This window comes from Papaver somniferum, chromosome 6 (assembly GCF_003573695.1).
Source record: "Papaver somniferum cultivar HN1 chromosome 6, ASM357369v1, whole genome shotgun sequence".
In the NCBI taxonomy this organism is placed as follows: domain Eukaryota; kingdom Viridiplantae; phylum Streptophyta; class Magnoliopsida; order Ranunculales; family Papaveraceae; genus Papaver; species Papaver somniferum.
The window spans coordinates 131,432,103-131,443,494 of NC_039363.1; the positions used below are offsets into that span (position 1 = coordinate 131,432,103).

General features: G+C 35.5%; 1 pseudogene; it reads left to right on the forward strand.

Annotated features, from left to right (window-relative positions):
• The first annotated feature begins 9,444 nt into the window (after positions 1-9,444).
• Positions 9,445-11,350, forward strand: LOC113289330 (annotated as a pseudogene).
• The last annotated feature ends 42 nt before the right edge of the window (positions 11,351-11,392 follow it).

Here is an 11,392-nt window from a genome sequence, read left to right on the forward strand (position 1 = left end):
GAGTTTGTAATTCCCAAACTCAGCAGATATTTTCGGTTCGAAAACTCCTACCAGTATGCGTACGGGTATGCATACTTAAGGTGACTAGTATAGGAGTTTGTAATTCCTAAACCCAGCAGTTATTTTCGGTTCGAAAACTTCTACCAGTATGCGTTCGGGTACGCATACTTATCTTGTCCCCTTCACCAATTTTGTATACACACATATGCATACATTTGGTTCCCGGTTTATGGATTTATACACTAATGTGCGAACACACTATATATGATTATATCCAAGGATAGTTATCTCATCAACTCTTAATTTCAATCATTGAAACTTTCTTAGAGAACGTTATATAGTTGCTTTTCACAAACTATTTTTTCGTCAAAGCGATTTTCAAGTTATTGAAATTATCATAATGAAATATTCCAAGGCAACATCAAATGATTATATCACACAAACAATGTTAGATGTAACTCGGCAATTTTCATATGATCTTATTCGGACTTTCGTCACGAATGTAAGATGAACATGGCTAAAGCGAAAGCTTGCCAACACATATTTCGAGAAATATATAAGCGAGATGAACTCAACTCGAAATCTCAAATGTGTATAATAGAAAACTATATCGTAACACGACTTATGTCTCAATATAGGATATAGAGAAGAAATAGACTTTCCAAGTGATAGATGAGTTTAAGTCTCCACATACCTTTTGTTGATGAATTTCCACAAGATTCCCTTAGTAGTTCTTCGTCTTTAAATGATGAACGCTGAGAGATCTAAGCTCAACTACACTATCTATGTCCAAGTCCGAGACATCTATAAATAGGTTGGAAATCAAGACTTATAGTTTTGATCACTAACATTGACAAACATGCTTGAGATAGCAACGCATGCGAGTTCGATCACGCAATGCTCTAACAATTTTTATTGTGATAGTTACGGATTACATAGCCTGTGAATGAATGTTTATATTTTTTTCTATGTGTATTCAGTTTATGAGATGTCTGTTTCGGTTTCCATTAATCTTAATATTCGAACTCATATGTTGTGACCCTTATGGTTTGTGTGGTTTTTTTTATTTAGCGGGATTAAGTTCTAGCCCATGTTGGTAGACTTTATCAAAGGATCATAAGGTGTTCCGATTGAAACTTATATATGGAAAGTCACAATATGTTGAATCAGTTTATGTTTACATGAGTTGTGTTTAGCATAACATATGTGTTCAGGTTTTCAACTTTTTCTATTGACACGCATTAGTTAAAACCGTTTCAACCTCTCTCTGGTAAAGGTTGCTTTTGTTGTTGTTATTTTGTTCTTGCGAGAGGATGAAAACATATTGGGGGAGATTTCTTACCTGAACTTGCGCTTAATGATATATCTTTCTGTGGAGAAGAGGATGCGGAATCTGAGGTAACGAATTTGTTAGTTAATCATTTCCTGTTTAAGAAAAGCATGTTTGTATTGCATATACTTTTCTTTTGCTTAACAAAATTTCGGTACAACTGAAATATTCCATTATTGTGTATGGATGTGTGTGTGTGTGTATGATCCAATTATTTCCGGTTAAGAAAAATTGTGTCAATTTATTTGGCTTATTGTTTGGTATCTTTTTTATTATCGGGTATCAAGTGTTTTTGCTTAACGAAATTCGGTGCAATTGCGGTGCTATAATATCTATGTTTGTTTCAATTACTTACGGTTAAGAAAATAATTGTGCAAGTCAATTTATTTTTCTTTGTATCTATTGTTTATGGATTAACGAAATATGGGATTTTTTTTTTAGTCCAAATTGATTCCATATAAGAGAAACTAAGTTAATTTTGATCTTAGTTAGACTTATAAAATTGGAGGATTCGGTTATTCAAGTCAAACCGAATGCCTTGACAAGAAAAACTAATTAACTAACCTAGTGTTTGTCTTGTCTAAAGAGAAAGGTCTAAGTTATTTCTTGAATAATTAGAGCCTGAGGAGAAAAATAAAGTTAATTCTGTTCTTTATTTTGGTCTTATCGAAATAAGTGATTGTATGTTTGCAATCGGTTTAACAAGGGAACTAAGTTTCTTAGTCGATTTGTTAAACTATTAGGGAAAAATGCTTCGGGAAATTGTTTCCTTGATAACATATTAAAACTAAATTACTTGTAGTTTCGGTTTTAATATTGGTTATCAAAAGTGGTATGTGAAACCTTTGTGCTTAACTCTTATAGGTTGTTTACAAGTCTTTTTGAATTATAAGATCCTTTCGGTTTGTTCTTTATTTTCTCGAACCTTTGTCATTTTGTGACAAAAAGGGGGAGAAATATATGGAGTACAAAAGTGATTTGCAATCATTAATGAAAGGACAATTATGCTTAAACATTATATCTAACGAAAGAGTAAAGCATTGACTAAGGGGGGGAACACATCATATTGTTGTTCTAGTATTCTGACTACAAAAAGGGGAATAACAAAGATGTTCGGATTTAAGATCTACCTAGCTTACCTTTAGGGGGAGTAAAAGATTTGCTATTCAAATATTAACAACGGCATTTATTGATTGAATATATGCAGATTTTTGTGCTGTTGAAACTTGGAATCAAGAGTAAGAAAAATGAATTCTTATGTAATTTGTTTACCCATATGTAATAACAGTTTTGTCACTAAAATTGACAAAGGGGGAGATTGTTAGAGCGTAGATCGGTTGAACTCACCAAGCGTTTGTGTGTCAAGTTTAGTTGTCATATTTTAGTGTATCAAAACTCATTTAAAGTCGCTTGATTGTAAACTAGAGTCAACTTCGTAGGTTAGACTAGAAAATCTAGGAATGTTGAGATATACAACTCTTACTTCGAAGACCTGGACTACAACGACAACATCATCCTTCCTCTTGAGGTTAGTAATATTGACTTGAACTGTTTAATTCCTAACGTATCTTTCAAGTCGTGCTATATTGAAAACAAAACTGCAAAGCTGTATATACTGTACATATTGTATAATAATCTAGTAGTGTGACATGGTCATATTTGTATGATTATAGTATTATGGAATCTGGATATGAAGTACAACGCTTATCTTTTGAACTTCATAGATATGACATCGACATAATCTTGTATATACTGTTATGATTATGTGAAAGGGTTATGGTGAAGATTTCATCCTAGGAGACAATGTTTTACATTTGTTTAAGGTAAGTACATTCATGAACTTGTTTTATGAATCGAAATGGAAATCGTTAGGCTTATTGGTTTGTTCATTGCAAATCTTTGGATTACCAATATGTGTGAGATGGTAGAACCGATCGTAACTTTGTTATGTATCTTGGTCCAACTAATCACAAGTTCCCGACTTATGATTTGGTATGACTAGTTTTTATTAATTAGTGTAACCGATCCTAAGTAATCACCATGAGATAGTATGATTGATATTTGTAATTGGTATGACCGATTCTAGTAATTGGTGTGACCGATCACAGAGAATTGCGTAATCGATCCTTGTAATTGGTGTAACCGGTCATAGTAATTGGTGTAACCGATCCTGGTAACTGGTGAGACCGATCACAAGCAATACCATAAGTATATGGTAACCGGTCCTGGTAATTGATGTAACCAATGCTGGTAACTGACGTAACCGGTCCTGGTAACTTGTGTGACCGATGACAAGTATTTCCATATTGAGGTATAACCGATCCTAGTGATTGGCAGAACCGATTGAACCCATGTATGTGATTTGACCAAACACATAGTGATCTTGGAATGCAGGTGAACCAATTCTAAACTTGTTTGGAAGTGCATTATAACCATTTTCAAGAATGTAAATCATATAAATATGAATAAGGATTCAAAGTGAAGAGATGTCAACATACTTTGAACATGTACAGTAACTTTTATCATTTATTGTTCAAAGATATTCCTTAGACTCAAGGAGATACTGTACCGAAATAAATCGAGAATCTTTTAATTAAGGTTTTTGGTTTTATATGCTTTAATTACCAGCAATTAAATGCATATCTTTAGAGAATAAAAATTAGTAATGTGCACTTACTAATTGGAGATTTTCTATTGCGAGATTTCGGAAATTTTGGACGAGCATTTATTGGAATTAGGAAAACCGAATTTTTCTATTCATTGCATATCTTGAGAATATTTTCGGTTTTGGATATTCTTTGGTATCCAAACATCCTTGGTCTATAAATACCTTAGTTTACATTTCTTGCAAACCATCCTAAGATCCAGGCAAACTTCATTCTTGTTGTTTCTGGTGGAGCCGTCTAATCGGAGAGGGAAGTATCCTAATTAGGTGAAATCTCTTACGACCGCTCGTTTAAAGACTTCTGTGGGATCAAGAAGCTCTATGAGTTCCGTTGGTGGGAAACTAGATAATTGCAGTGTTATTAGTTTTCGATTGATTTGATTGACTAACGGTTGTTGAAACTTTGATTACACCTAGTTTTTTTATTCTTGAGAATCTTCCCTTCTAATATAAGATTCACATAGTATCGACGGGATCTTTAGAACTATTTGTAGATTTAAAGACATCTTGTGATAATCCATTGTTAACAGAACCCGTTATGTGTGTGATTGATCACAAGATATTCAAGTGTTGTTGTGAAGGCATTTATTGAAGATTTGAAGATGAAGAAGATTTAGTTCTCATATCTTTGGTGTGCACAAACCTTGATCGTATGGGGTCCAACTAGAATCAGATTTATTCGATTGATTAGTTGCGTAAGATCGGCATTCTCAATATATCTCTTTGAGATTTATTTGGATTGAGTGCAACTCTAAACTTGACTACTTTTGTAGTTATTGGACAAATTGATCTAACCAGGAAAAGGAGTTTATTATATTAAACGGAAGAGCCTTTGCGTATGACTTGAGATATATTTATCCTGAAAGAATCGAAAGAGTTGTTACCAAACTGATTTGTTGTTCCTTTAACGTTTGGAATACGATCCAAAGGAATTGTTACAGTGCGTGCACTCATCGAAGTGTGAAGCGCGGGGATACTGAGGAAACTAAGTGAACTAGGAGTAGTTGCTTGGTCTCAACTATACGAAGTTGGTTTAGATTTTGTATAGCGGCTTAATTCTGACAGTATTCAATTCTGGACTTAGTCCCGGGGTTTTTCTGCATTTGCAGTTTTCCTCGTTAACAAAATCTTGTTGTGTCTTTTACTTTTATGTTTCCACAATTGTATTTGTTTATTATAATTAAAATTAGAATACACAAACGTTAATTCCGATATACTTGATAGTGATCCTATAGAGTTTGGTTAAGTCTGAACCTATTATCAAGTACCACACTTTGGTAGTCGTATTATCTCGATCTCGTATCCATAGACAATCACACAAATTGTGAATACCGATTTTTTGCATTGTCTCGACTTTGTCTATAAACAATCACTTTCGATAAGAGGACTTATAAGTGGATAAATAAAATATTATGGTGAATTTGGGTAACCTCGTCTTTTCACTTGGAAAAACGTCTAGAAAGAGGAAGGGGTGTAACATGTGTAGGAACTGAAACCTTAGGTTGGTCAGTTGAAGATGGATTTTCCTTAGGTTCGGTTCGCACCTCTTCTTCACTATCGAAATTCGAATCCATAATCGGTTTTGGGTTTGATCCTGGGGGCGATCCTTGACTCGAATCCTGATCTAAATCATCACAAAACTGATTTTGTTGATTTGGATCTTCTAATTGCTTCCCACTTCTCAACAATACTGCATTAATCTACTCTTTTGGATTAACAAAAGTTGTTGATGGAAGTTTCGGTGATCCCTGGGACTTTATTGTATTAATATCAATTGCCAACTGCCCTATATGAGTTCTTAAATCCTTAATTGCAGAATCGATACTTTGTTGATATTGTTGGTTTTGCTGATGGCTTTGGTGAAACATAGAAGTTATACCTTGTATATTCTGCATAATGGTGTTGAACTTCTCATCGATGGATGAAACTTGAACTGTTGTAGTTGTTGGAAACCATTCTGTCTCCCATAAGTTGGTATAGATACCGCAACTTCTTCTCCATAGTAGACAACCGCTGCTCTGTATGTGAAGAATCTCTTATCTCATTGACTCTTCTGACCCCGTGAATCAGAATCTCTAGTATAAAATCGATGTGCATTTGCAACCATGTTCTCAATCAAACTAGTAGCCCGTGTAATGGTTTTGTCAGTCAGTGCACCATCAGCAGCTGCATTGATCATGTTCCTATCAGTGAAAGTAATCCTTCATAGAAGTGCGTGATAACAAGTTGTTGTGGAATCTGATGATGTGGACATCTAGCCAAAAATATCTTGTACTCTCTTGGTACTCACAAAGAGTTTCTCCAGTAATATTCACAATACCACTGATCTCTTTACAAATAGTTGCAGCCTTAGAAGCATGGAAATACTTATCTAGAAACAGTTGCTTCATGTCCGACCATGTTATAATACTAATATAACCATGACTCTGCTTAGTCTAATAACTAGAAAGGAAAGGCTTGCATCATAGCCTTTTCTTTGTCTTCAACTCCCTTCCATAGATTTGTCACCACATTCTGAAACACTTGAAGGTGCTGGTTCGAATTTTATCCTGGAAATCCCTTAATCTTCGGTAATTGTTAATCGGATTCGACTTCAGCTCTACTGTGTCAATTATAGTGATACACGGTAATTGCGAATTTGAGCATGAAGATGTTAATTCTCGTAGCTTCTTTTCTTGAGGTGGAGGAGCGCCCATCTCTTCTAACATAGGATCTTGCAGAATTCTTCCGCTTCGAGTAGTAATACCACACTTTTGATAACCAGTGCGATAACCAGGAGTCAGAGATTAAGCACCTAAAATCAAAAATCTAGAAAATAATATCAAATACTAACAGTAAAACCGAAAAACAAAACCAAAAACGAAAAACAAATAACAATTAAAACCGACCAACTACTCCCCGGCAGCCCTGCCAAAATTTGGTACGTGTCGTGAGTGCAACAAATTAAATCAATTATTTCCAAAAAAATTAACTAATAATATAATAGAAGCGAGGATCGTTCCCACGAAGAGCAGAGAATTTTCAGTTATCAGATGTCATGAATGTAGGGGTTTTGTTTATTGGTTGTAAAGCAAAGTAAATAAAAAAACAAATAATAAAGATGTAATCAAGGATGAGAAGTATGATTGAGGAATCCTTCTTCCTTACTAAACATTCATCAAAGAATGTATTCAGTTATTCGTCATAAATCACGGATTATCACTAATCGTAGTGTAATAGGCATGTTTGTATAGCTATCCCCAAGATTTTTACTATTACCGAATAACAGGTATGCTTAGTTATCGGATTCTACCCGTCTGAACCGCCTTGAGGTTCGCCTAAAATATGTAATTTAGTCGAATGCTTTAGGGTTTATGAATTTAAGTTTGATCCTAGCAGTTAAACTCAGCACACGTTGTCCACATACTAATATTATCTCTGCATGTGATTGCTCCACAGAATCCCTCTGCAAGTTCTCACGTTTTCTACGTGTGTAAAGGTTATTCAACAATTATGAATATCCTAACCTGTTACTAGCATTAGGTCAATCAATAGGTCAGTTTAGTAAATCCAACAATCAATCACAAACATTTCATCGTAATAGAAACAAACGATAATCATATGAAGAATCAAAATAGATTCATATATTAAATCAAATCATGTTTAGAACTTAGAATTCATCCTCAATCACCTAGAAGTTTATCTACTCATGGATTTAGTGAAACCCATGATATACATATGAGATAACAAAAGAGAAATAGATACGATGGAAAAAATCCAAAACCCTAGTTTTCGCTTCTTGTCTTCTTGTCTCCACTTCAGATCTTGATTAGACTATGTCTGGAACTCCTTGGAAAGTCTTTGGAAATATCTTTTAAGTACCCCTAACAATATTAGGGTTTGGCAATACTTCGGAACTAAGTTTTCAATTTTTCTAAGTATCATCACTTTTTGAATTGGGGGATCGGTCCTGCTATTGATCCCCCAGGTAAGAGATCGATTCTGCTATAGATCCCCAAATTGTTTCCCCATAACTTTTTCATATGAACTCAGAATGACATCATTAATTTTTCAATCTTTTTGTCTCTTCATTCTCTTCAACTTGGAGCTGAATACTCCTGAATTTGGTCAAGTTCCTCCTGGTCCTTAGTCCATTCTCACGTGTATGTCCGTTTCAGCACTCTTTTCGCTCCTTTTGGATGATTTTACCTAAATAAGACAAACAAAAAAGAACAAGAGTAATACAAGGTAATATGAAAGAAACATAGCAAATATAACAAAAGTATATATATATATATATATAATAAAGTATGCACTTATCAATTACATGACGAACAAGGCAGTGCAGACTGCAGAGTTCACCAGACTCACACGTTGGTGTAGTATTGTGCCAATTTGAGTTTATTTATTCTTTTTCTTTTCCTGAAAAAGAGGTTTCCCTCATATCATAGATAGTAGAGTTTCTTGTTCTCTGTTAAAAGAGTTATGGATTACGGTTACATGTTCGTTCCAGCTTTGAATGTTCAGAAAAGTTAATAAAGCATTTAGACTATTATTGTCTTTCCATATATGTTGTATTGCATATTTGTTACAAAAAACAAAGAGTCTAGTTGCCCATATTACATTGATCCTAAAATGAAATCCAGGGGTATAAAATTTATCTCAAATTCGGTCTTGCTCCAAAATCCGCGCATATCTTGTATCTATGTTCCCTTGTTGTTGCATACTTTTCTACAAGCAGTAGTACAGTAGATTCAGAATTGCTTCTAAACGAGAATGTATAGCCACTCCATTCTGTTGCCCATCGAAATACTGCCTCAACTCCCTTTCTCTTTAGTTGTTCCCAGAAATTGCAATCTACATTAAATTCTCTGGCTTCTCTGATTGTACATGTGTAATCACATAAGGTTAGCCCAATTCCCGCCGTTGCAGCCGAAAATGAACATTGTTCTTTCAACGATGGATTTGAGTTTATTTACAGTTCTCTACGTATCCATGTTAAGTAGATATAATTGTATACAAGAAAATGAAAACTTTGATTTTAATTACCTTTTCTCCAGCAAAGTCCCCAGGCAAGGCGGCTTTCCGCTTTTGACTATTAACAGGCTGCAGGTAATCTATATACTAATATATAATGATATAATAGGTTCGTGAAAGTGGTGAGAAAATCGACACTCATCAAAAATTGATTAGTATCTACTCCTTATCAAAAAGCAGATGCCTTTTGGACGCCATATATATATCCTTGATGACAACAGGTAATAAAGTAAACCATCTTTGTGTGTTCAGGCCATTGGCCAGCCTTCACACAAACATCAGCAAGCTAGCAGACATAAAAGTAGACCAAGTAGCACCATTTTCATCAAAATATTATATGAAAATGGTGAGCAGTTAATAAAAACACGGGAACATGAATTACATACATATATATTGTCACATGGGAGTTGGTACACCAACTGAGCTCGAATGATCTAATAAGTCCTTCTAGGTAAATGATAGTCTAGTAAAACAAAACAAAAAAGGACTTGATAGAAAACGCCTCCAAATATGTTTAATCAATTTCTCTGCAACCTCAGTTGTACTTCTTAAGATCATCATCAAAACTTCGTTGCTTCAGTGAACACTGTTTGTCAAACAAACCTTCAAAAAACAAAAAAGTTTTCGTTATATATCCATGTCGATGAACTGCCCTCACGAAGCTGAAAACAACGCTGAAGTTGAAAACAACACAACTGTTAACTTCCCATTGCGAGAGATACCAGGTAGTTATGGGAAACCTTTTTTTGGTCCCTTGCTAAACCGACTCAAGTATTTTCACTTCCAAGGTAAAGAAAAATACTTCGCGTCTCGAGTTAAGAAATATCAGTCCACGGTTTATCGAGCCAATATGCCACCAGGTCCCTTCATTTCATCAGACTCTAAGGTGGTTGTCCTTCTTGACGCAAAGAGCTTCCCTATCCTTTTCGATGTTACTAAGGTCGAGAAAAAAGATGTTTTTACTGGTACTTATGTTCCTTCCACCAAACTAACCGGTGGCTACAGAGTCCTTGCATATCTCGACCCGTCTGAACCTAATCATTGCAAGCTTAAACAACTACTTTTCTTCCTCTTTCATTCACGTCGCGAATTTATCATTCCAGAGTTCAGAACAAGCTTTGGTGAGATGTTTGATACTCTTGAACGTAAGGTTGCTACAAAAGGTAAAGCTCGTTTTGATGGCCTGAATGATAAGGCATGTTTTAACTTTGTATGCCGGTCGTTTTTCTCGACGAACCCTGCCGATACAAAGCTCGGTATTAGAGGAGTACCCACTAAAATCCTTGTGTGGATTCTTTTCCAAATCAGTCCTATTGCTTCTACAGGATTGCCTTGTTTTCTAGAGGAGCCTCTCTTCCACACCTGCCTTTTGCCTCCGTGTTTGATGAAGCACAATTATAAGAAGCTATATGATTTCTTCTATACGTATTCTGGTTGGATTCTTGATGAGGCGGAAAAGATGGGTATCGAAAGAGAAGAAGCTTGCCATAACCTTCTTTTCGCTGCATGCTTTAATGCTTTCGGTGCAGTGAGGATCTTTTTTCCTATCCTCATAAAATGGATTGGCCGCGCAGGCATAAAAGTACACAAGCAGTTAGCAGATGAGATAAGGTCAGCAGTGGCATGCCATGGAGGAAATGTTACGGTGAAAGCAATCGAGGAGATGCCATTGTTGAAGTCCTCTGTCTATGAAGCTTTAAGGATAGAACCACCTGTGCCGTTCCAGTATGCTACTGCAAAGAAAGATTTGGTGATAGAGAACCATGAATCAACTTTCGAAGTTAAACAAGGGGAGCTGTTGTTCGGGTATCAGCCATTTGCAACCAAGGATCCTAAAGTATTTGATAGAGCTGAAGATTTTGTAGCTGACCGGTTTGTGGGAGTTGAGGGAGAGAAGCTGTTGAAGTATGTAGTATGGTCTAACGGACCTGAGACTGAAAATACAACGGTTTAAATAAACAGTGTGCAGCGAAGGATATCGTGGTGTTGGTCGCAAGGCTTTTGTTGGTGGAGTTATTTCTCCGCTACGATACGTTTGAGGTTAAAATACATACTTCACCATTATTTCCGTTGGTGACATTCACTTCTGTTACGAAATGCAATGGTCTGAGTTTGGAGAAGCAAATGCAATAGATTTTGCACTCCAGGAAACTTCCTAGAGGGGTTCTCTGTTGGGTTGGACCACTACTGACAAGTTATAGTAGTATAGTAGAGATTTTATATTTCTATGTAATTGCTTCCCAAAATCCATTTTCACTTATATTCTGTATAATTAGTTTTCCTTGTGGATATTCAATATCCTTTGTATAATTCTATTTGAAGCTTCTGTTTTGAAAATGTTTCTACAGCCTACACTAAATTCGCAACATTCCTCCATATGG